We start from the raw sequence: 27215 nt of genomic DNA, 5'->3' as shown, positions 1-27215 counted from the left end.
GTCGGTCAATAATAGTTTGCGGTTGTATTTCAAAAATTTTCTTGGTATTTAAGTACACATTATGCGTAAGGAACTGTATCTGTTCATATTTCAACAAAACTTGCAAGATGTAATCGAAAAAATTAAAGTTTCTGCTGGAAAATCACGCAAAACACACTGCACATATTCGCAAAGACTGGATACAAAGCAAAAATTTGCTAATTTCAAATGACCTCCACAATCCGCGGACATGAATCTCATTGAGAATTTGCGAAAGCACAGCTTAATAAGTATCAAAGTCCGTAAAATCGAGTACATGAGCAGTGAAAGCAAACTAAGGATATACCTCCAGAAATTTTACAGAGATACAAATAAGGTATGCCAAATCGTATCCAGGAGCAAAAGAGTACTGAACATTGTGTTAGTAGTTCTTTTTTTTCGTGAAAATTGTTAAAAAGTTCTTAGAAATGTATGAGTGCAAAACTGTAACATCTGCCTTAATTTACATTTTTGGCTGCTGGCTTTTTTATTGTTGCTGTATGGACTTCAAATCGTTATGAGAGCGGGAGTAGGGATGTACCAACAAGAATATACAACAAAAGTATGAAAGTCGATAGAACTTGGAAAGATAGCGATGGATGAAGTAAAAAGTGTTACACCATTGTTGCAGTTTTGGCCGTCACTGTATGTATATGTATACGCATCTTCTTCCCAAACACTCCTTGATGGAATTAACTTGAGAAACTGTTTTCAAAAGTCACAGTCAGTTTTGAGCTGTTCGAGTGCTAGAAATTTGCTGAGCAGGTTTCCAAAATTTTGGAACGGCCGAAACTCTTTTTATTCCACATACACATATTTATATACATTTTTTATTTCGCTATTTTTTCTTCGAAATCAAAAAAAAATTTTGAGCCGTTAGAGCTGCTGTCGAAATTCCCGAATGGAAGAATTGCTATTTTCCAAATAATAAAATTAACTCACCACGCTTAATCAGATAACTGCCATGTAAACAAAAATTCATTAACTCGTCAAAGTGTAATAACAGGTTTCGCCGCAAATCTAGTAATCAGCAATTCATGACTACACACTGAGCAAGCGAAGCGAAGCAAAATTGGCTTATGGAGTTGCGCCCACAGCTGTGAATAATTGAAAAGTAAAATTCCGGCAAACCCCTACGAGATAATCAATGATGTACAGGTTTGCACATAAAAGTTAACAAAGCTGTTGCACAAAAAAAAATTAAATATTTTTCCTCAGTAAAAATAAGCAGCTTAAAGATTATTGGAGAAAACTATAAAATCGTTTTTTTTTTAAGTTCCACTCAGCTGTATTGAAATTCATATGAGGCGTTGTGTATGCGTGTAATAAAAAAAGGTCCATCACCGAAGTTGGGTTAAACGTAAGCCATAAATTGCACAAAAGCCGGGTTAAAGAGCAACAATAAGTTGTCGTGAATATTTGCATTTTTCAACAAACAAAAATTTATGCATTTTTTAAAACACATTCATATATCTCAATAAGTTCATTAGGTTGTCTCACAACAAAACCATGTAAATCAAAATTTTAAGCTATGTAGAAGATTTATAAATTTCGACAAACTTTAGCAAATACTTTCATCAAAATTTCAAACTTCTAGCAGATTTTTTGGAAATTTTTCGAGTTAGCAGTTTTGTGGGCCATTAAATTTTGAAGCAGGTGGGACTTACCCTTTGTTTTGGGCAGTTTTTTGTTAGCGCATTTTCAAAATTTTGATGAACCTTTTTCGAATCTTGCTAATTTTTGTGAGATAAGAGCTAAAATTTCATAAAAAAATAATAAACATTTAATTAAGGAAAAGTAAATGGCCGAGCAATGCTTAAATGTCTCTTCTTTATTTATATTTTCGCCACTGTAGGTCCATCCCACGTGAATCTAACTATACGCAAAAAAATAGTACCGATTTTTTTTTATGGAGCGTGATGCATGCTAATGTACATATATACATTATTTATGCATATGTATAATTGCACTTGAAATGTAAAAAAATTTTATTATAAACGAGTCAAGTGCATCTGCATCTGTAAGTGAATGCTGAAGCTATAATAATCTATGATGAATAGTCAAGTGCCTTACATTTATTGCACTTTTACAGTGTTTTAATAAATTTCCATGCAATTTAATGTATGCAAAAAATATTCGCCAAACACACGCGTAACGTAATACATATACATAAGTAAATATGTATGTATGCACGAGTGGGTGCGTCAGTGTTGGAAATTTTGCATCACACGACTACGTTTTGTTGTGACACCTGATTGCAGCGCTAAGCAGCAACACGTGTAATAAAAAAATAGAAAAATAAAGCAAAGACAAAAACAAAAAAGCGGCATGTGTGAGCAAGAAAAACGAAAAATTATTTGATAAGTCGCGATGGCTCGTAAATCGTGTGAAAAAGGCAAGCCGTAGGAAAAAAATCTGTCTTCACTTTAATATGTGCATACATATGCATATATTTAGCTTAACATATATATGCTAATCAGTTGTGCCCACACCCTTCCAACTCAAAGCGACATTTATCGCGCTCGCTTTTCCTACAGCCGCCACTTGCCCGCTAGCCAGCCACATTGCAGTCACTTTGCCCTTCTACCTACCACTGGCCTTGACTGATAAATCTGATATCAATGTAAGTGTATAAGTACGAAAACCGGTTTTTAGTAATATTTCAGGAATTACTTACGTACGAAATTGCACAACATTTTGTATTCTAAAGTCATAATGCAGTAAAATATCTGACTGCTGTAAATTTGTTATAATTGCGCGCGAAGATGTGCAGCTGACAAGTTAAACGCAAATAATTTTTCGTAAGTCAGAATGAACCGCAAAAATTCCATTGAAATTTAGTTCATAACAAAAAAATAGCAACAGTTTCTTTACGAAAACTACGAAAGTGCAAAGTATTTAGTAGAGGGAGTTCAAAAGTTTGAACTAAGTATGAAAATATAAACTAAGGGTTATACTAATTTTACAAACTTTTTTCGAGCTTTCGTGCAAGTGGCATCAGGCCAAAGTAGTAGTAGTAGCCGAGTTTATGAGACAAAAACAGCCATGCGGCTAAAATAGTCCTTCCAAATTATATCCAGTGCCATAGCTGAAAACTCCCAGATAGTAGAAAAACAGTCCTTCATTATCCCGGAGAGTGCCCAAAATTGGCTTCTTATTCCGATTTCAGCACCAAAGCAGTGCTGTCATCGGGCATACGCGCCATACTCAGTATGATATGAGAATCTGTTAAAAAACTAAACATAGGAAGACAGCTCAAATGGGTAGAGAAGCAGTGGCGCCTCTGCCGATATGAGCAGAACTCTTTTTGTTGTACGAAAATAGGAGAACAACTTTACAGATAGCCAGAATGTAGACGAACTGCTTCCCGGCTTCAACCCCCTTAGCAGAAAATAAATCGGGACCAGTAGGGAGTTATTCGCTTCGATAATTTGCATTTCCGAGCCGTTTCTAGCCATCTCATCGGCTATTTCCTATTGCTATGCCCAGGAAACCAGCATTGAGAGGTTTTAAACTAACTAACTGTAACCAGCGTTGTACGACATTTCCGAACGGCTTTCGACTTTACTACCTTGGAGCCTAATGTTTTTAATGCCGCCTTGCTGTCAACGAATGAGACAAGCCGCCTTCTCTATGGCACAGATCTCCGCCTGAAAGACGCTGCAGTTATCAGGCAGGCGTTATGAGGATGCTTGGAGTACTAACCCGAGTCGGTTCGTTTTTCCGTTTTTGAGCCATCGGTGAAGATGGAAATACAATCATTTACCGACAAGAGGCCACCTTCCCAATCTTCCCGGGTGGGAAAGTGTAGGGAAATCTTAAAACTAAAATCCTAGAATGACGTGAGATAATCAGTTTCGACATCTAAGTCGGCCTTGATTCCATTACCTAATGCACTATTAATTACCTTCAAGACGGCTGCGTGTCCGTAATTGGTCTGGTTCCACAATTTTGGTTCCTTTAGTCTAAGGGTATCTTTTCGGCTGTACCTGTTACGAATACTTGTGGTAGCTTGAAGTACAAAATCCTGTTCAGCCCTTCTTGTGGTGCGCTTCTCATGACGCCAATACACCGAGGCTTGCGAGTCTCTGCTCTTTTCCGATTATTCTCGTATTGATTTTTTCAGTGTTTCCACCAAATCAGCGCTGTATAAGTTAAAATCGGTCAGATGACAGTAGTGTACATACCCGTGAATCATATGTGGTGATAGACCCCAGTTTTGCCCCAAAGCCTTTTTTCTTTGCTTTTTACTCTACGCTGCGCCTCCACGTTTGGTTAATATGCGGCAGCTGCTACTTGAATGACAGCAAGCAACTTTTGACCACCCTTTCAGCTTAGATACGAAATCATAAAACAATGTCAAACTTATTATACATACAAACAAATAAAAGCGAGAACCACTGGAAAACAATTACACTTTAGAAACAGATGTGGGTCGTCTTAGACTTCATTACCAAGTCAGTTGCGGCAGCTCCAATAAAAACAACAATAACTCATGCAACAATGAATTATGAAGTGGAGGAGGAAGAAACCGAGTTAGCAGCCCCAACAGCTACTAACAATAATAACAAAAAAACAAACATTGCACCAGCAACAGTGTAGAGCAGTAACAACAATACAAATGCAAAAAACTAAGAATGCAGCTATTATCAGAAAATACCAACCAACCACAACAACAAGCCGCATTGCATATTAGCCAACAACATTCCGTCAACAACCTTAACAATGACAAGTGTTTGCAGCAGCAGCAGCAGTTAGCAGCTACTCGTGTCAACAAGCGCACAGCCGCAACATCGGCAGCAACATCATACCATCAGCAGCTGCTGGATGCTATTTGTTGTTATTGTTGTAATGCTGTGGTGGCTTGATGTGGGCGCGGCACTTCTTACAGCAACATCGAGCGCTAAGCGCTGCTTTTGAAGTGGCTCCGAGAGTTGACAAGCGAAGATGGGAGTGGGGGTGCTAGCGAAGCGGCTGGTGGTTAACTTTCAAGCAGTCAGTGTCAGCCAAACTGACAGTCAATCTGCCTGACGAGCAGTTAAGGCGGCTGCTAGTCAGTGAGCCATTCGTTGATCTAACAAACTCAGCTGATGAGTGCGGTGCGCTGAGGTGAAGGACAAAGTGGAAGTGGATTGTGTAGCAGCATTGAAATTGAAATTGAAAGCTATTTACTAGTAGTAATTATTTTTGTTTTTGTTATTGCTGCTATTTGCTAACGTTTTTATAATGCTACTCTTGGTTGCTGCGTTGCGGTTTCTTTGTTTAATTCGTTTTTTTTTGTCGCACTCCAAGCGCGGTGTTTGGCGAAACACTCGAATGACAGCATTTGATATGAATGCAGTTGCATAAATTGTTAAGAGATGAATAAGAAAATGTGTTTAAAAAAGAATTATAAGCAATTTAAATTCTGCTTAGTTATATCTAAAATATTAAAAATACTTGAGCCTTGCTTATACAAAGTTCGAAAAAATAACTTTTTTTAGCAAGTTGCACTCAGCTTACAAAATCAATCAATTATAATAAAATATTACTAATAAATGCTGTCGAGTGTCATTGAGTGTTGAGATGAATTCATAGTTTATTTATTTATACATCCAGTATAGCAATTAAAAGTGAAAGGGAGTAAAATATTGAAGATGTTAGTAGTGACGACAAAATTAACAGTAGCAAAAACAACAACAACAGCTGCAGCATCACATAAAAGCTGAGACAAATATTTATAAATACATACCTACATAAGTGATGAGTGACATCAGAGTTGACATATTTTTTTAAAACGCGTTGCAGAGCAACGAAAGGAATGTGTAGGAGGTGACCTCATAGCGAAGCGCACTTAGTAACATCGCAATGTCGATAAGTAGATGACAATTGATGGAAGAGTAATAGCAGAAAAAATGCATTACCACTAACTGAAGCTTTAACTGACATAAATCGATTAACCAAATCGAGCTTGGTACGGAAAAATTGGACGGAACTGAATAAAAGGCGTTAGCAAAGGAAAACTTGCGACTTTAGAGTATTGCTTTTCAGCATGATACAAAAATTTGAAGGTAAAACCATGATACAAAAAAAGGTAGTTTCATTGTCACTTTTCGGGCGCCATATTAACTACTGACAATTAAGCAGATTGTGACATTTCGTGCTGCCATACCTAGTCCTCAATAATCATTTATTTATTGTAAACAAAATATTTGTTTTTTGTTATTTTATGGCCTTATAACAATTATATTCAACAATTTTTATGAGCTTGAGGTCGTTTTTTGTGAAAACTTATTGTGGCAAAAAAATATTTACAAAAGTAAAAGGAAATTTGTCCTCGATATGTGCAATAACGAAAATTGAAATTCATGATATGATAAATATTATAGTTATGGACGATAGGAGGTACTCCAGATTGAACTTGCACTCAGAGTTTGGAAGTAAGTAGTGCGTTAAGTGCAGCTTGGCCGTCACGTAAACTCCTTCCGCTCCACCTATTTCCACCACGTAGTTCATGTCCTTGAGGGTTGAAAATACCTCAGCCTGGATGAAAGACCGCAGCGTACTTGCCCAGAGAAAAGTTAATCTTATCCCCATTAAATCCGATAAAGATCTCAGATCCTGACCCAGAGTCAGTTTTGGAGCCATAAGTGAATATTCGATTATATGTGAGTCCGTGCTCAGCGCTGGTATTAAACCAGCATTCGGCCTCAGCGAACTCAACATTATAGAATCTCTTCAACAAAGGTAAAGGTGGTGTACTATTCTGTGGCATTGAAAAGACACAAGTGCTCAGATCTCTGCCGCTAGCAATTTCCGCCTGGCCCCACTCAGTGTTATACCAGCATCCATTTATTTTAAGTCTGCAGGCGTTCTTTAAGGCTTTCCCACGTATGAAGACACAAAGTGACGGTAAGTGCAGCAGTGCATCAAGAGCAACGCCACGTGTTGTAGAGAAATCTTTTGTACCGCTCACGGCAGTAGTTCTTTGAAGTTTTGCAAGCAGGCTTCCCACACTCTTAATTGAGAATCTGCTCCACCATACCACTGACGTATAGTTAATTATGGGTCATACAAATCCAAAGGATTCCCTATGGTCACACACCCCACGTTTTACCAAAGACCAGTTTATATTGTCAAAATGCTGCCCATTCTTTAGAGGTTGTGTGTTCCTCGTTAGATTTCCACGATAAATTTCACTTCCGGAGAAATCTGAATTGTGACTCCTTTCATTGTGAAGGCAATGAGACCATTCACCCTTCTCCGAATCCTGGTTTCGGACTATGCTTTAATGACGAGATATCTAGCAATACATCTTCTTCGGACTATTTAACAAAAAAAAGAGTTTTGTTATGTAAACTTATTTATTTTGTTTAAACTAAAATGAATAACAGCTTTTAATAAATCAATATTTCAAAACTAGATTTTATTTTATTTCTTCATCTCTGCACATCGATATCTGCTTTATAATCAAAAAATAGTAGTGATGAAACTATCTTCTTTTTTGTATCATGGGTAAAACCATGAAAAAAATAGGAAGGTAGAACCGCTGAGAGGAATTTTACAAATTCTTGACGTTTGCAAACATTTTACTTTTGAAATTCTACACACAAACTCACACACACATTCTCATTTTTAATCTCAAACAACAACTTTGAACAATTCCTTTTTTTTACTCTCAATTTTATATGATTTTAAAATGTTGGCAAACTTCAAAAAAAAATCATGGCCGACGAATTGAGAGAACGGTTTTACCTTACTATGTTTTTATCATTGGTAAAACCGCTAAGCGGCAGCCTGAACATTTTTGAAGTTTGCTAACCCAGCCAGCAAGAAAACGTACATTTTACGAACATTATGTTTTACGAGGGATTCTCGTATCACCAAAAAGTTAGAGAAAAGCTCGTAAACGATAAAACAAAAAAATATAATAGAAAGAGGCTTGTAGTAATTTGTCAGCACAAGAAAAAATTTTAGTTTTGTTGACAATTTTTCTTCAATCACAATATTTTATAAGTAAGTAGTTTGTTAAATTTTTAATTTAAGAAAATTATTAAGTATGTGATTTATTGGCAGACTGGTGCAAACGCAAAGGACGATCTCTTTCTTTTATATTTAAACTTCTTGTAAGTAGCTACTACATATGTAATTCAAAAATACAAATTAACTTAACGAGTTTTGCAATTCTTTCACAGGCTGCGCGGAGCAACACTAAAGGATGTAAACGTTTAATTCCCCTATAGCGCTATTGGTTTGGCAACGACTGCGGCAATAAGAAGTACGGATAATAATATTATTTATTAACACTTTTTAATTAATTAAATTTTCCGATTTCCAATGGAGTTTAATCTTTCACTTTATTTTCTTAGGAGCTTTTCGTCAAAAATTTAACTCCGACGAAGAAGTTTTTATTTCCGTTTCAAAACCGGCAAAAAAAATTGCCAGCCTATCGGCAAAAAGGATAAAAAATAAATTCAGCTACTTTATAATATATATTAAACCCTTCTTATTTAATTGTTAATTTGTTAATAGATAGTTTGTTAATATTTATTTATCTGAAAATATCTTCACATATACAGTGCCGGGAAAAAATATTGGTACAGAGAATTTTTCGCCATGAATGCAAAATTTTTTATTCTGATTTCTTCTCTAATTGTTTTTTATAAAAATATGGTTAGTATGAAGTTCTATTTTCAAATCAGATTTTTTAGAAAAATTCCAAGTATGCAGTTTTATAGCCCATTTAATTCTAGTATAATAAAGTGCACGCTTGAATAACTAGAAAACCTCTTTGTTTTTTGGCAATTTTTTATACGCAGTTTCTTTCATACAAAAAAAAAAAAATGTCGCACATAATTTGCAGGGAAGAAACTGCGTGAAAAAATTGCCAAAAATCAACGCGGTTTTCTAGCAACTTCCAGCTTGCACTATGTTATACTAAAATATAATGGGATATAAAACTGCGTACTTAGAATTTTTCCCAAAAATCTGATTTGAATGTAAGTCTTCATACTAACTAAAAAAAAAATGTGCGAAAAGAAATTCAAGTAAAAAATTTTCATACATTGCGAAAAATTCTATGTGCCAATACTTTGATCCGGCACTATAAATATTTATTAATTATAATTCCATTCAATAAAAGAACTAAATAATTTGAATTAATTAATTGCCTTTATTTTTAGCATTCAAAAACAGTAGATAAAGCAGTGTAAAAAACGCTTTTTTAACGTAAATTAATCGTTTACGAGACTCGTTTGCAATTAAAAAACGGACGTAAAAATATTCGCATACGAATGCTTTTCCGATCCGTTTACGACTGTTCGTAGACGATGCACAATTTAAAGCGAAAAAGTGCTCGAAAAAGAGTCGTAAACGGCTAACATAAACGATTTTTAATCCGGTTTTTCTTCGAGAAAATATCCAATTACGAGCTTGTTTACGACGATTTTGCTGGCTGGGAACAAAACAAAACTGTTTTCAAATTTTCAATCTCACAAATACATTCTCACTTTCAGTCTCACATCCCTGCAAACCATTTTTTCAGAGTATTCTGAATCGTAAAGAGTTTTTTAAAGAATTCGGAAAGACCCAATCCGATTTTTTGCAGAATTTTCTAAAATGAAATAAATTACGCACACTTCCATTCTTTTACGAAATTTCGGAAGAAAATCGGTAAAGAAATGAAAATACCCTGCAAACCATTTTTCAGAGTATTCTGAATCGTAAAGAAATTTTAACGAATTCGGAAAGATCCCATCCGATTTTTTTCCGAATTTTCTAAAATGAAATAAATTACGCACACTTCCATTCTTTTACGAAATTTCGGAAGAACATCGGTGAAGAAATGAAAATAATGCTGCTATGTGAAGAATTTCTTGCAGACTTTTTTCAAAATTTTCTTTATTTTTCGTACAGAAATTTCTTTACGAGTTCGTGTCAACCACTTCATATAATTTTCTTTGAAGATTCGGAAAAAAATCGTTACAGAAATCAGATACTCGTAAAGATTTCGTTAAGATTTCGGGAACTTTGGTTTGCAGGGTAATGCTGCTATATGAAGAATTTCTTGCAGACTTTTTTCAGAATTTTCTTTATTTTTCGTACAGAAATTTCTTTACGAGTTCGTGTCAACCACTTCATATAATTTTCTTTGAAGATTCGGAAAAAAATCGTTACAGAAATCAGATACTCCTAAAGATTTCGTTAAGATTTCGGGAACTTTGGTTTGCAGGGATAAAAGAAAATTTGAATATTTTCATCTATTTGTTTTTTTGTTTTACTTTTATTTGGCATTTGAGTCGCTCTGAAAATTTAAATTTTATAAAGTAGATAAACTTCAAAAAATAAATGATGGTCGACGAATTGAGCGAGCGGTTTTACCTTTAAATATTTGTATCATGCTTTTCAGGTTCGAGTTAATACTGGGACTGAATAGAGAGCAGAGCTTGTTCAGTTTGATTTTTCAAAAGTACTTAAGTGTTCAATGGCTATTTTTGTCTGTAGTTTCTTCCCGTATGTATGCAAAAACACTAGTTTATACGCCGCAAAATAGCCTATAACTACTAATGTGGGCAAAATTGCATCGAACTTAAAACAAGATTGAAGAGTGTCGTGCCTCTTAATCCCTTAACTGAACCCTCCGTAATTGTGACGACTAGTTTTGGCTACCAAAAAACAGGCTGAGCGTATTTATATATAGATTGTCTTATTAAGTACTCGACGATCTGAAAGTGAATATTTAAACAAAATATATTTTTTATTCAAGTCACAGAAAAAGAACGTAGATGAATTGCTCGAAGAAAAAAATCGTTTCACTAAAAAAAAAATATAATCCTAAGCGCTAAATAGGAGTTAATAAAAGAAAAATAAACTAAAATGATAATTAAGAACAAACGATGAATACAAGTACGCTGTAGAAAACAACTTGTGAGCCCAAAATAAACCCCTAACTAACAACAGACCAACGCAAAAGAGCCGCTTATTGTGCACCAACAACAAAAGAAGATAACACCAGCAAAAAAATGCAGATGCTACGAAAGGAAAAAGTAAAAGTAAACCCTCAAAGAGATCCAAAATATAAAAAGAGTAGAAAAAACCTTAAAATTCCCAATTAAATAAAAATAAACAATGTAGTGCGAATACATAGAAAATAAAATGTATAAAGTATGCACCAGCTCATGTAACCCTCAGCAAAAAGTGGGCGAAGTAGCAGAAGCTACTAGAGGGGGAAAAAAAATAAATTTAAATCAACCACAGCATTTATAAGCAGCAAAAAAAAAACAATTGCCAACTACAACTACAACACAATTGTAACCTAAGCCATCAACAACAGCGCGAACAATAGGGACAATAAAAACAACAGCAATTACGTTAACAACGTCGAATGTGGTGAGGGGGAAGAGATTTGGAAAACAAAAAAGAGTGACAGTCAAAGCGCAAAAGTGGTAGCAGCTCCACAGCCAACAGCAACAACAGCAGCAAACAACGGCAATGATAACAACAACCACCAGTTGAGGTAGCACATGAATCACACACATACCCACACACACACACGCAGAGATTTTTATTTTTTCAAGGTCAAGTGCGCGCAATTTTTATGGCACAGCGCGACGGCAACAAAATATGGCAGCAAGAAAATGGTGGGGGGGAAAAGACCAAACAGTAGCTGTGAAACTGTATAAGCTGAGTAGCAACAACAACAAGCAAGCTGAGATAAAATACTGAATGAAAGGCAAACAAAAAGGTGAAGTGAGCGTGCTTCTGCTAACATTTGGCAGTTGTTATGTATTGTTTATGTTGTTGTTGTATTGTTATTTCTGATGTTAAGTTGTGTTGCCCCCATTGTGAATAGTATAGTGGTCACAATTGACAGATTAAGTGTTTGTGAGTTGTTTTTTTATTACTTTAATATAATTTTAGCACATTAGCTCCCTTATTTTGTAGAAGTTTTTTTAAGTTCTTGACATTTTGTAAAATAGGACTGCCAGCTAACTGAAACCTTTATACTATCAAAAAGCTAAAGAGTTCATTTAAATATATATGTATATTGAAAGAAATCTAAATACATTTTAAAGAAACTTGGTATGGTGTTCCCACTTTTTTAAAAAGGTACAATAAAGATTAAAACAAAAAATTATTTGTTATCATTAGGGCAGTGCGATTATTCGATTACTCGAGCAAGTTAGTTAATCAATTATTCGGTTAATCAATTACTCGAGTAATCAAGATTTTGATTACTCAAAACGATGATTAATCGAGTTACTTGACATATGATTACTCAAAAAAATTAATTTTGCTCGTTAAAAGAGTTTGCTTTGGAAAATGCTTATTTTCTTTTTTACATGAAAAAAATAATAATTTCATTTCAATTTTTGAAAACAGAAACGTTGTTTTCAAGGTATCAAAGAACTTCCACTACTTTATATGTAAAGAGTACTTTGAAATGTTGATTACTCATTTTACTCAAAATCTTGATTAATCATAAAGCAAATTACTCAAATATTTTTGTTTTTGGTTAATCAGAAATCTGGATTACTCGAGTAACTGAACTTTTGAGTAATCATAATTTCCAATTAATCGAATAACTGAGTTATTTACTTTGTGATTAATTAAAATTTTGAATAATCAATTAATCCCACAGCCCTAGTTATAATACAATCCGAACGTGGGTATCAAATGGAAGATGTTTGAATAAGCTGTGGCGCTAACATACTTTAAGTAGGGTTGCCACCCATATACATACATATAAATAACATGAGGTAATTATAATAGTACATAATGTGATGGATGTGACTAACGAAAAGTTTTCGAAAAAATCTAATCGGAATCTATTCTTGGATAGGGTTGCCATTTATTTATCTAGAATAAGAAAGATTTAGAACTTTTTAATAGGGGAAAGAAGCAAAAGGTGTTTGAAAAAAACGTTCATCCACGTATATTCAAAGATAGGGTTGCCACCTATATAAAAATTTTAAGTGTACATAACAATATGGGTATAAAACGGCAGGGCTTTGAATAAGCTATAGTGCTGACATTAGTTCTCAATTCTCAAATATTCTTGGAAAGGGTTACTACATGTCTAGAATAATAAAATTGCATTTTATTTATAAACAAAAAAATATGTTAAAAAATAATTTTCTAAAAATGTTCACTAATTTCAACTAAAAACAAAATTGTTCACCAGTTTTTCTTTCTAAAAACATTTTTAATCAAATTCATAATTTGTTTCTAGAAAAACTCAAATTTTACAAACAACTCTTTTTCAAAGTTTTTTCCAAATCTTTCCTAAAAGAAATAATTGCTTTGTCCAAAAATAATTTATTTTAAATTAACGGCAAATTTTTTCATAATATTGGTAGTAATTATTTTTTTTTTTTGCGTAGTGGATAGCAGTACGCGCATTCCCGGGGATCAAGCCCTGTTCAAAACAACAGCGCGAAAAATATAGATAAAATTGTTTGCCCCTCGGAAGGCAATGGCAAACTTTCGAATTTATTTCTGCCAGGTCCCTCCCATTTGTGTGACAACATCAAGGCGCACGCCACAAATTCGGAGGAGAAGCTCGGCCAAACACTAGCATACATATCTATGAGCGCCAATCTAATATTGTTACAATTTTCCTAATAAACTTTTCCCCACATAATTTTTTTCGTAAAAAATCTTACAAATTTCATTTTTCTTTAAAATTATGTTCATAAGAACTAATTGTTCTCTTAAAATTATTATACTAGATGTATTTTTTTTAATTTTTATACCAAAAAAAATTTTTCTCGAAAGAAATAAATTTTTTAGGAATTTTTTTTTCTCCAAAATAATCTTTGTTTCCGATAACAATTTCTTCTCAAATTCGGGTTAACATATTTTTCCTATTTAAAAAAACTTCTTAAACACTATCTTCTATAAGCAATTCAAATTGAAAAAAAAATTATCAATTTTTCTAATTTTAATAAAAAATATTTTTTTCCAAAATTTCATAATAAAAGCAGGTAAATAAACCGGAGGCACATTCTATAATCAGAAAATATAACACTACTAAAGCACACAAATATCTTATGAGTGGTTTTGGGGAAACATGTTTCCTTTGGTCTTGAAAGGGTTAATAAAATTTGTGAAATATAATGAATTTTCGGTAGACCGTGACCGCACCAAGGAGACGGCTGACTCAAAAAACCCTGAACCCAATCCTTCAACTTCTAGACAGCTGACCTCCGGAAGGCAACGGTCGGTTGGTAGAGGCGACGGGGGAAGCTAAATGGCTAAAAGCTTTAGATTCTAGTACCAGCACCGAATCATAAGTTTGAGTGATAGCCGCAGCCACTTTTCCGTGAGACGAATGAGATTCTTCAAAAAAATTGGAAGGCTAAATGCAATCCGTGGCTGTTAACAACGCGTTTGTCTTGGGTCAATGGGCGAAGTATTTCGAGAACCTGCTGCTGACATCGGAAATTCTCTCAGGTTGCAAAGCTCTGGAGCTTCAGACGGAAATTACTTTCGAGATCTGTGAGATGATGCAGGACTAGAAAATATTTATATCTGTATCGTTGGAGTGCAGCCTCTACAGCTCCACTGCTGCAGCTCAGCAACAAGGTGTATTCATCTTTCAGTCGTCCAAACTCTCACACAATCATTCCTTCCAATCCAATTTAGCAAACTTAATTATTTTGTTTTTTGTCTACGAGCAAGAACTGACGCCTTATTCGTTGAGTGCCTGCGTCCTCTTCATTCGCTTTATACAAAGTAACAATTTTAGAATGGCTGCTGCCGACATTGTATTTTTTCTTGCTTTTCTTCTTCTTCTTCCATTCATTAGTGCCATATTTCGCTGTTAATTTGTTTTCTCTTTTCCTTGTGTGTGAGACAAAGTTGCTATTCATTTCACGCATTTCCCCAAGAAGCTCATTACTTTGCTTGTTCGCTCATCTCTTAATATGCTTATATTTTTAGCAATGAGGTAAAAGTGAGAAACCCCCTATTGTTAAAAATTTTCAACAATAACAAAGCGCAATGCAAGCCGCTGGAAATAGGGGAAAGGTGAATGTCGTAGATTACTTTGCATTGTTGCAATAACAGAGACATTGGGCGTCATAAAAATATATGTGTTATGTACCCAAAAATGCTTGATCGTGATGATTTAGAAAAATTTGTATCGAAAATGGCTTTAGGGAAGGCAAATAAAAAACTTCATTGGAAAACGAAATAGACGAATTTGACATTGAAATTAAGGATGAATTGGATGATGACTTCATCGAATTTTTCTTGGAAAACTCAAGTTACTAATTTTTCATTAACACTCGAAAAAATCATAATTTTTTAAATAGCTTTAGTAAGTTTTCAGATAGAATTTTCATATTAGAAGCAATAACAGTTGGCATCAAATACAACATCCTGCGAAGTTTCAAAAGTGGGCCACCAAATTAAAAAGATTTACATTGATAATAAGATGACGATGATTTGCGAAACAAAAATTAGAAATTTTAAAATTTTCATTGGCACACTCAAAATTGATTCTAAAATTTTTATACATAAAGAAATTACTATATATATTCGTGAAAAACGCTGTCAAAAAATCAGTGTTGCCAACTTTTGAGTTTCAAAAAGCACCAAAACTTGGAAAAAAAACGTTTTACCACACTAAAAGCAATACATTTTTTTTATCAAAGGATACATTTTTCGTAACAGTTTGTATTTAAATAAAGAAAAAAATAAACCATATTTAAAAGTATCCCACTGGGAAAATAGGTAAGCACCTTACGAGGTAAGCCATGTTTTCTTTCAGTTTTGAGTACCAAAATTGTCATCACGGCCAATGTCATCTACTAGTAGAGCACAAAATGAACACCTCCAACGACAAATTACGTTTTTAGTTGCAAAGTAACGTGCAGCCGAAGTTATCTCCAAGCGCCGAACTACTCCGAGCGACTTCTCTGCATTACACGTAACTTAATTTGTAAAGCGGCTCAGAAGTATGTCTGATACCAAATGTACATTCTAAATTCCTACTTACATAAGGAGGCCATGCCTTTGTAAAAGTAAGGGACGTTCGGCAGGGAAATGGTAATGGCTGCCAGGTGAAGAGTAAGTTGCTAATAAGGTATTATTACGTGCTCCTAATTCCCACTGGGATAAATCAACACAAAACTATTTCGCTCACAACGATTGAATAGCCTCTACACATGCTATTATGATTCATGCTTACGAAGTAATACCGAAGTACAGCACATTAAGACTGGTATACATATCTCGAGAAAGATAAATCGAATCGCAACAAACTAAAATGAGCTTAGAAGGGGAAGAGTAACACTAAATGATGCAATAAGTAGAAAAAAATTGCTGCTTTCATAATACAACCTCAAATATCGCCAAAAACCGTGTTTTTAGCACTTTAAGGTAAGGATATCTCAAAATTCTGACGTACTAAAGAAATTCTGGATTCAGCACCAAAAAATCTACAAGAATCGATGCATTTTACTCAGGTGACAAAAAAAGTCAAAATTTGTCAAACTGTGTACAAATAATTTGAAAATAACTTAACTTACATTTTCAACGCGAATACAAGTTAACAAGAACGTGGGTATGACACTTCAGCTTTTTATCGATCAAATTTGCTTTTTTGTGCATTTAAATTTGTAGATTCTTGTCACAGCTTAAGATATTTGGAATTATTTCATGTTTTAACTATGTATGAGAAATTTGGAGTTCGAAAAAAGGCAGTAAAAAAGGCATTAGGCACTAAACCATTTTTTTTTGCGGTTTAATTTTCAAAAAGCACTAAATCTAGTGCTTAAAGCACCAAGTTGGCAACTATTACTTTTAAATAACATGACTTTAACACGTTCGCTACCAGGCGTCACATACATATATGTGTCAGCTGGGTGGGTCACGTGGGACCGCCGACACAAATGTGTGACGCCGGCTTAAAATAATTATATTATATTTCCATTCACCACCGTGAGCGATAGCGGGTTGTTGGATACAGTATGGTCTATAGAAAGGTTTTGTATTTTTGAAATAACAGTGAGTTAGATAAAACCCTGACGTTTAGTCTGTCACATAAATGCAACCCTTGTCTATGCCAAAAAATAGTTCTATAGACTAGCGTCACAAATATGTGTCAGGCTTAAAACAATTACTTTAATCATGAATTGGAGTTTTTGTGACAAATAACAATGACAACCAAAAATCCGCAACACTAGACAAAAACAAATAACATTCTACCTAGTCTGTGATGACGCACTGCTTAAATACGCTTGGTAGCGAACGTGTTAAAGCGTGCGATTAAACGTGTGTGGTGCTACGGGGCGTATACGTCATATACACAACTATGGGTATATGTATGAGTACGAGTGGCTATTTTTTTACTTTTTCTAGTATATGTTTCTTAAGTTTTCATTTAAATACAATTTCGCAATGAAATATTGTTCTTCATACAGAACTGAAGACAGTGCACTGTCTAAGGTAAGTGTGATACCATTTTCCACCAAAAACACGTTTTTGTTAAAAAATTTAACAACTGGTGATATTTTCTCATATAAGTTAAATCATATAAATGAAAAAGAAAAGTTGTGATTGATTTTTGTTCCCAAATAAAATATACCATCCTCTACTCCACCTCTGCTTAGCTTTGCAGTGGTAAATTTCGGTAATTCTGCTTCTGATTTTCATGAGCAAGGCGCATATGGGTCACAGTTAATGTAATGCACAGTAATGGTAATGGATACCAGTAATGGATTATGGTGATTTCGGGTTGATGAAAACTTTAGATCAACTCTCTCCTACGGTCTTTTGCAAGCCTACATATACACTAAAATCCAGTAAACTAAAGATAAAAAATTCCATATCGAGTTATCTGGCTCCAGAGGTCCAGAGGAATTTCTTTTAGTTATTTTGGTCTCTATTTAATCTTCAAAAAACACTTGGAGTTATGACTATTATTTGCATAGCCTTTCTTTTAATTAAACACATCACGCAAATCTATTTTTTTCTACTTTTACATGAGAAAAGAATAGAATTTATACTTAAATAGAATTTTTTTTTTTTGAAATATAGTTTTGAATAAAAAGTTATATAGTAAATCAGCTTGGCTGATGGGGTTATAGCAATTTCCCGGACCCCCTTATAAAAGCTTCGAAGATCGACTTACCGAAATCACTGCGCCTGGTCTGAGCTTCACTAAGTTAGCCTGAAAATATACAAAAAATATGAAGTTGATGAAATTTACTTCTTACAAATATGATCCGATTTTTTACTGGAAAAATATATGTATGTACGTATATACTAAAATTAAAATATATTTTGTTCAAATTAACTTAATTTTCCGTAAAAAAATGCTTTAGCATCTGTTATGGTTGCGCAAATTTTGTATTTCCGTAGGCACTAGTTTTGTTGCTGTGAAGATAACATTTCGAGGAATTTGGCGCTCAAAGTTAAATTTCACTCACTTATTTTTTTTTTCTGTAAAAAAAACCGTGAATTTGGTTAGCCAATGAAACTCACTTTCGGCACGAAAATTATCAAGATGAAATCAAAGATAAGCAGCGACACCTTGTCTACTAACTAAGTACACCAGAAGCTATGCCAGACCAACAGTCTATTACAAACAAAGAGCTGTCAGCCATTCCAGTCACATGCGCGCATAAAGATTTATACAACTAGTCACCTACTTTGGCAACTGCGATGACACCCAAAATAAAAATAAAAATAAATAAAAAACCCGTCAAACAAAACAATGACAATCGTCTTATCTGCGTAATCAGCTGGCAAAGCATGCGAACTGCCATCAACCAACAAAAGTGTTGCCTCACTCAGCAATCAGGTGTTTTAATGTCAAAACAAATCGTAAAAAAGTACGCGCCACTTTGTGATGTCATTTATACGCCCAGCGAAATGCGAGCGTAAAAATACCAACTTATAAATCAGCCAAAAACAAAAGGTTGGAATAAAATCGTAAAAGAAATAAATCAAATCGAAAACAAAACTTTACGACGAAGATTCATGCGTTGGAGTGCGCTGTCAGCGCTCATGCACTTAATCATTTAATTATGTATGTATCTAGATATGTATGTACATATGAACACACAAAGGTACATTTTGTTATTGTATGCTGCTCTTGCGCATTTCACAGCTCACTTTGCATACAAATCTATCACAGCGAAAATGTGTCATGAATTATCGCGCCGTTGTATCGGTGTAACAGTGCGTATGCGCAACGCATACGTAATTAATTGCATCGCTGGGGTTTCGGCGAGCATAAATGCAAATAAAAGGCGAAAGTGAAGTGCTTGCGAGACTTCTGTTGCTTTTCAAGAGACTGCCTTACTATTGGGCTTGGGTATTGTTGTCGTTTATTGGCACAGCGTTGCTTTAAGCTGCCTTTGCACGGGTCGATTTCCCAGTCAATTTTTGTCGTTCAACCAAAATCGACCAGTATAAATGGCAATTCAACCGTAAAATGTAAGTGGTCGTCAAAAATCGACCCGTGTAATGGCAGATTTATTGGCTGTTTGCTTGATATGTTGGTACTTGTACAAAGACATCCAGTTCGAATAAATAGTAATACTTTCTTAATTTTATATGGTTGAGAACAGCATGGTGCAGTAATTTGAAGTTTTTGAACTAAGGTGAGAGTACCCGTACACTCTTTAGTTAATTTATTATAATCTATGATTTATTTTGCTTTTTTTAATTTCATTTTTTTTCAACTTTATTTTTATTTTATTATATTTATTATAATATTTTATTTATGTTATTTCTTTTCCTATTCTGTTCTTCAATTCTTTTCCCTTCTCTTCTTATCATTTATTTTATTTTATTTAGTTTTTATTTTCTTTTCTTTTATTTAATTTTTTGGTTTATTTTATTTTATTAATAATAAAGGAATATACTTATGGGTCATTCCATACAATATTAATACCTTAATATCTTTTTTGGGATGAAATATATTTTTTTACATTCTTTATCGAAAAAAAAAGACAACACCTATTTTTTTAGCTTTTTTTCAATTGTTCAGTTAAGGTTCAAAATATGCGTAATTGCATCGGCTTTGCATTAAAAAATTTTATTTTGTATTTTTGATTTTTGTTATTAACTTCACCATGTTTGATTTTTATTTGCTTCAACCTGAATAGTTGTCAGACTTTATGGAGTACGCTGTAAAAATTTGGATAAGGAAACTCCAAAACTGTAGAAGGTACGAGTCTGAAAAAAAAAATAAAAATCAAACATGATGAAGTTAATAAAAAAATGGTAATCACGCACATTTTGATACCTTTGAAAAAATATACTTCTCTGTAAGTTAAAAAATTTCGGGAATTTTTGTTTCAAGATTTTGGAATAACACGACGAAATAAAACAATAAGTGTCTTCTTTTTTCCAATAAAGAATGTAAAAAAATATATTTCACCTCAAAACAAATATTGCGGTGTAAATATTGTATGGAATGACCCTTATGTACAATAGTCAAATTTTTAACAAAAGTTTTATTAATTGGTTATTTTAAAAAAAATTGTTGTTTTTAAGCGCAAACATTTTCTTTTTCACATCTATTTAGATAAACCGTTCAAATAAAATAAAATTCAATTAAAACGCAATAAAGTAGCTACGCGCTATACAGCGCTGTCAGATATAAACATAAAAACTCTGTACGACATTGTCACGCTGCAGCGAAACAATGAAATCCACAAAATCTGAAGGATAAAGCAGCAGTTAATTGCGGCAACAAAAAAATCCGGCGTAATAGCAGAGAAAAACCGCAATGATGTCAGCCAGCGCAGCGAGCGTAGATGGGGACGGTGTCACAAAAAAAAAAATATTAATTAAAAAAGCAAACCGCAGAGTTCACACTACACATACATACATACATAGTTAAAACACTAACTAACCAGCAGAGCTGGTGAGAAAGCGAAGAGATGGAGAACACCTGACAATAAAGTACAAAAATATCGAATCTTCAAGAATTATTTAGAGTGTAGTTATTTAAGAAATTTAGTCAACTCAATTTGCACGCATACAACTATCAAATTAAATTTTATTATTTTATTATAATCTATCGTAATTTATTCAAAAAGCATATGTATGTATTCAATGAACACTATCGTTCTTTTTCCTTACCAATTATAAACCAACTTAATTTTCAATTTTACAACAAAATCAATTAAATTTATGCAAAAAAAAAACATTAAGCTTCGATTTATTTGTAGAAGTTCAAAACCACAAACTTATTTAATATGCTAATCATATTTGATGAGATGACACTTATGGCCGAAGCAACAAAAGCAATAATGCGTGAAGCTAAAATGAGGCAAAATAATGTACGATGCATAAGTAAATCAATGCTGGAATTTAATTAGTCAAATAATAGCGCATCTCCATAACAATAAACGTAATTTACTTGCTTATATACATAGATTGCATAAATAAATGAAGTGAAGAAGAAAAACAGCGCAGCTAGCGGAGGAGAAGCAGTTTCTTTAAATTAAATACTTTATTTGGTATGAATTTACAAATGAAAAATTGAGGTAAATTTAAACTTAAGATTGAAATGCAAATAAATTTAGTATTTTAGAAACAAATGTATATATACATAGTGGTACATTTTAACGACAGATAGTGTATTTCTTTTTTTTTTTTGTGCAAAGTTTGAAACATTGACTTTTATAATATTTTCTTATAGAATAAACTATGTTTTTATAAAAAAAAAATAAAAATTGTATTAAATATTGTCGATATGTGTCCTTGAGCCTACGATTTACGGACTCAGTTTGAAAAATAATTAAGTCTCACACCAATTATTTCCTTTAAAAAGTCGATAATTTTACGCGCTTTATGGCATTCAGCGCCGTTTTCCTGTTGGAAAACAAAGTGACCAATAAAAATTCCATCCGATTGAGGTACGAAATAATCCGCAGCCGCAGCCATTTCAATGATAATTAACATGTCCATGGAGCCTAAAATTACCGTCGTCACTGGACTGCTCATTTCCTCCTTAGGTGTCAGCCCTATTTAGAAATACTCTGGGATGAATAGTACATATATTGTATTGAGTACTGTGTATACATACAACACTCTAAACAAAATTTCATTTAAATTTGCACATATTAAGATACATAGGTAACCAGTTTCCTCTCTTAATGAATGCAAATTTACACGCCCTGTTAATTGAATTAAACACTGCTGTAAAAGTAAACTTACGTATCAAATGTGTGCGTAGAACAAATTTCAAATTTATTTATAAAGTTCTAAACATTTATGGTTCAAAATTTCACAGTTTTACATAAAATGTTTAAAATTTGCTCTAAAAAATGTTTGTTTAAATTTACGCATATAAAGCGAGGTAACTAGTTTCCTCTCCTAATGTGTGCCAAATATAAAATTTGTCACGTAGAAAAAATTACACAAAAAATCTTTAAAATTGAGTAAATATGAGCACTTAGGGTTTATTAATAGTAAAAAATAAATTTTTACTTTATATTTTTTTTTTTTAATTTTTAAAGATTTCAAGCGTATATTTATGTGTATTTTTAAGTATCCCATGTCCAAATTCAATTCTTGAACATCTTGTGCGTATATTTGCACAGGTTCTGGTTAAAAAATAAACAGTTTTCATTAGCATTTTTACATGCACTTTTTAGAGTGTACATATGAACATCCAAAAAAATGCTCATTAAAATTTATAAAATACAAATTTGTATTACACAAAAAAAGACGTGGCAACCCTCATCGAAAATATTTTTGCATTAAGGCTTTTAAAAATATTCGATATCCGTACTGCGTTACTTTAGTAACATTTTTAAGAATCGAAAATAAGTAGCAACCAGGGGATAACACTTGGTGTTTAGGAAAAGCTTTGCTTAAGAGTCTTACTTTGGTATCCATGAATAATATTATTGTATCTTTATTTTGCTAAACAAAAAATTTAATACAAATACCATTTAACATAGGTGGCAACCCTATACTAAACTATTTCGGAATTGGATATTTATTAAATACTTTCCATTTGATACGTATATCATAATGTTTTATTTAATTTGTAACTAGTTTGGAATAAGTGGCAATCTTATACGAGTATTCTCAGCGATATTTCCTATCTAGATAACTTTAAAATGCAAAACATTATACGAGCACGAAATTACATCAAAATCATTAAAGCCCGGTTTAGAGAAACCTAGGGATATATATGAGGCCATAAGGGCAGAATATAAATTTTATTTTTGAACCGAAATTTTTTAAATATTTTGAAATGTGGTAAATTTTAAAATAAACGGCGCTTATTCCTTAGTTTAATGGCACGCTATGTAGCTTTGTACCTTTAAATTAAGGAATAAGCAATTTTTATTTAAAAATTTATCATAGTTGAGACTATTTTAAGTAGGTATATAAGTACAAAAAGAAATTGGGTTAGGCCACTTCTGCTCTCACGACTCATATATACTTATATACAATAATCGCTCGTTCAAATACAAAATATACTCCTAAAAAAGCGCAAGTTTCAAGTGGCTAGGAATTTTGATTATGTTAAAAAATTCAAATTCGTACGAAATTCCAGATGAAACGCTTGTGTACGAAGTACTCAATTTAAATAATTGAGCGCATAATTTAAATCAAATCACGAATAATGAAGTGTGCAGTGGACTTTGTATTCACACAAAACTCTCAATCCGTAAACGAAATTGCCCTAAATGCAATATTTAGAATGCTTTAGAAAATCTGAATAACAAAATTTTGCATAAATAATAGGAACAATAGCATTAACAATTACAGCAGCACAAATGCATCGCAGCAGCAGCAGCAGCAGCAGCAACAAGCGAGCACACGTGCACTGCATAATTAACAAAAGGCAAGCAAAGTAACAGAAATGTCTGTGTGTGTGTGTATGTTAATATGAAAGCATTTGCTTTGTTTGCGCTTCAGAACAATGTACATAAATACAGAGAACAATGAGGCGTACGCTGCGTATACGTAACATTTTGCAAGGCCACTCAAGCGCAACACTTCCTACTCCTTACTACATAGATATGTACATAGAGTGAATGTAATTTTATTATGCTATGTTTTTCTATGCATTTTGTTGTAGCTTTATTTTACATTTGTAATGCCTTTGGCGCACAGCTGACGCCAGAGAAAAAAAAATTACATTGCGCTGCAAATGCGCACTCTGTAAAAGCGTATTAATTAAACATTACGCATACGCACTGTTGCACGGGAGGATGTAGCAAAAAGAACAGAGAGCAGCGCACTTCATGCTACTTAAGCAGCCAATGGGGAAGCATTTGTGGGTAGACGTCAAGTGAATTTGTTTTCATAAAAATTTATATGCAATAGACGTGCATAGCGACAGCCTTTAAGAGGTTGCGGTAGTTACTAAGGCTATTACTGTGTGTTTTTATTTTCTTTTGTTTCAACAAGCGGTAGGCAGCGGAGTTGAGTTCCTTGTAGAGGAAAAACGCAAAACACGTATGCGGAATTTGCCTTTAACTGAAAGCTAGCTCTGGAGCTTAGTTGTCGGCATACACTCCCCAATTCACCCAGCCCTGAGTTGTTGTCAATTACATTTAAAGGCGGTGGAAGCAGCAGAAGCGCGTAAATAAATAATAACAATACAAAGCAATATTTATTTGCTTGGCAATAAAATGCAAATTTCGTGTACATGGAAAAGGCAGTTTAAGTTGAGAGTGTACGAAAATTTACTTAAAGCTCTGTTTGCCACTGCTGTCTACTAGTTATTTAGATGCCTTCCTTGTGCAAGCAATTTCAGCAAATGCAGCCAATTAAAATGCATAAGACGTTGCACAACAGTGTCGCCGTGGAGGGAGCGCAATGTATGATGCAAAGGAAAAATCGCTAAATAAACGAAATTAATAGCAAAGTATGTAAATAAAAATAAGATTGTAGAAGAAATGTGAAAAAAAAGAAAATAAAATTCTAAAAAAAAAATATTATAATAGCAAACTCAAAGCAAGAAAAGTAAAGCAAATTAAGTCCAGCGCAAAGACCACAAGCGCAAAAATGTAAATATTTGCAGAGGAGAAAATACAAATCTCTCAAAGTAACCGTAGAGACCACGGCAAAGACAGACAAAAGAAGGTGGTGGTGACGATTGGAATGAGCAAAAGTATGCAGTCAGAATGCAGCGTGGAATTTCAACGAGTAACCCGTTGCGCAAAGACAAGATACTTTACAAACTAGAATCGCGATTTTTATTCGGTAGAACTTTTTTAAGTAAATATAACAAATATTTCAGGAAGAGTAAAATATTAAACCACCGAAACCAAAGATCTTTTTACTTATGCACTGGATGATTAGAGTGTTTTTTAATGTATAATGTATTTCAAGCAAAATTTTTTGTGTGTTTTTTTTTATAAAATATAGATCATTCTTTCAGCAAAACCATATTAATCTCGGTTTTAAAAATTATACAGAATTTAGAAAAATTCAGCAAGTTTAAATCAAAATTTTGTGCTTTTTATCAGAATATTTATAAAAGTTTTGCCTATGCAGTTACAAAGCTTATGAAGTTTTTGTTAGATAAATGCACGTTTTTAACGACTTAAGCATTGCGGTGATATTTAACAATTTGTTTGTATGGCGTTGTATTTTTTTGAAAAGAATTATCGTTAAATCTTGATTTTTATTTTTTCGGTCAAATTTAATCGTTATTTTGTGATTTTTATTTTCTTCGATAAAAAATTGTCGTTATTGTAGTCGTGTTTGTAAAAATACAAATCAAAAATAACGATTAAAGATGGGTCGAAAAAAAATTTTTTGTTGTTGCGTCTGGTATTTAAAGTGTAAAGTGGGCGATGTGAATTATAAAAAAAAATTAAATAAAAAAATTTCATACATACATACGTATGTAGAAAACAGTCACAAGCTCAATAAAGTCTTTGAATATAAAAAACTGAAATGAAAAAAATTGGTGGGGCTTCCTTAATTTGTCAACTTTTTCATTCCAGAAGCATCAATACTTCTTTTACAGGGCTCAATGATCGGCGTTTATGCTCCTAAGCTAAGCAGACATTCCAAAAGCTGGCTTTTAACCCCTTTTTTGAAGATTCGCATGCAAATACATTTTGCCAAATACGATTTTTTGTGTAATTAAATTAACAATTTTTGACAGTTTAGATACCAAATAATTAATTAGAAAAGATGTTTAATATGCCTTGGCTCATATATTTATTTCTGCAGATATGATTTTCTTGTGGAAGAAAATGCACATGGCCGTTTTCGAGAAAAAAAAAATCAAAGAAATCAAAACCGGTTTGTATAAATTGTACTGGTTATATGAAAATATGCAAAGCCGTCAGCAAAGAAAAAAAATATTAAAAATCGATGCAATTTTTTAGCCGCTTAAAACGTGCTTAATAGAATTCATAATTTTACTAGAATTTCAAAGGCCATGTGACTGCACACCCAAAAGTTTTGTAAATCTTCGCACTAAAGAGTTCAAAATATTAATGAAAATTTTTGGAATTTTTCTAAATTATACATAAAGTTTGAAAGTTAAATTGATAGCCTCTCCTTGGAGAATTTATGACTAGTCCCTATCTCTTAAGATTATCCCCCTAGTACTTAAGTTCTTAGCTGTGCAGCTTTCATAGTTTGGTACTTCCTTTAAAGTGTTAGGACGAACCGAAAGGGGAAAGGCTCAGGTCCTATCGTTGCCGAGGCAGCAGACATTCTGGCTAACTGATCAGCTTACTCATTTCCTTCGACTGCCATGTGCCCTGGTACCCATATGAGCAGAAAATCACTGTTATCAACCAAGCATGGCATGATGCCTGGCAATGTTCTCAACTGCACTGAGAGCTTCATCATGGGCCAATATACGCCTGTGCCAATACACTCATGGTCCTAGAGCCGACTGTGTACCACTGCAGTGTGCTCGCCTGAAAGTGTGTCTCTCCATAATGGAAGTACTCCAGTTCGCCTTGCTGTAAATATCGATCTTAAAGCTATTTTCGAAGACCTAACTCTCTCGGTTTATTGGGGAGCTATGCCGCAAAAGGTTTAATTTTTTACAGGTATCCCTCCAGGACAACTCAAATTAAGAAATCATCTATTTAGGCTAGAAATATTGTCATGTGATCTGGTAATCGTTTACTTTCATCCCTAAAGATAAGTGATTAAGAACCAGCCAGCTCTTTACCTATAAGCCAGCGTCCAACTCAGGTTAACTTTTTAACTTTGTAACTAAATATTTTCGTACAAGGCAAGTAACTATTTTG

At 33.6% G+C, this 27215-nt stretch overlaps 1 protein-coding gene across 2 annotated transcripts in view; it reads right to left on the bottom strand.

Moving 5' to 3' along the window:
• Positions 1-27215, bottom strand: part of LOC118738837 (Ig-like and fibronectin type-III domain-containing protein 2) — a 275040-nt gene that overhangs the window by 206003 nt on the left and 41822 nt on the right. Inside the window, exon 2 of one of the 2 annotated variants that reach the window (XM_036469845.1) lies at positions 18137-18175. The gene's annotated coding sequence lies outside the window, so the exon portion shown is untranslated. Of the gene's footprint in view, positions 1-18136; positions 18177-27215 lie in introns of those variants that run through there. The other variant, XM_036469843.1, reaches the window with a different exon arrangement.

This window comes from Rhagoletis pomonella, unplaced genomic scaffold, assembly GCF_013731165.1.
Source record: "Rhagoletis pomonella isolate Grant_MI unplaced genomic scaffold, Rhpom_1.0 Rhpom_scaffold_00005, whole genome shotgun sequence".
In the NCBI taxonomy this organism is placed as follows: domain Eukaryota; kingdom Metazoa; phylum Arthropoda; class Insecta; order Diptera; family Tephritidae; genus Rhagoletis; species Rhagoletis pomonella.
Note: the sequence above shows the minus strand (reverse complement) of the source record. Positions and strands in the feature narration are given on the sequence as shown.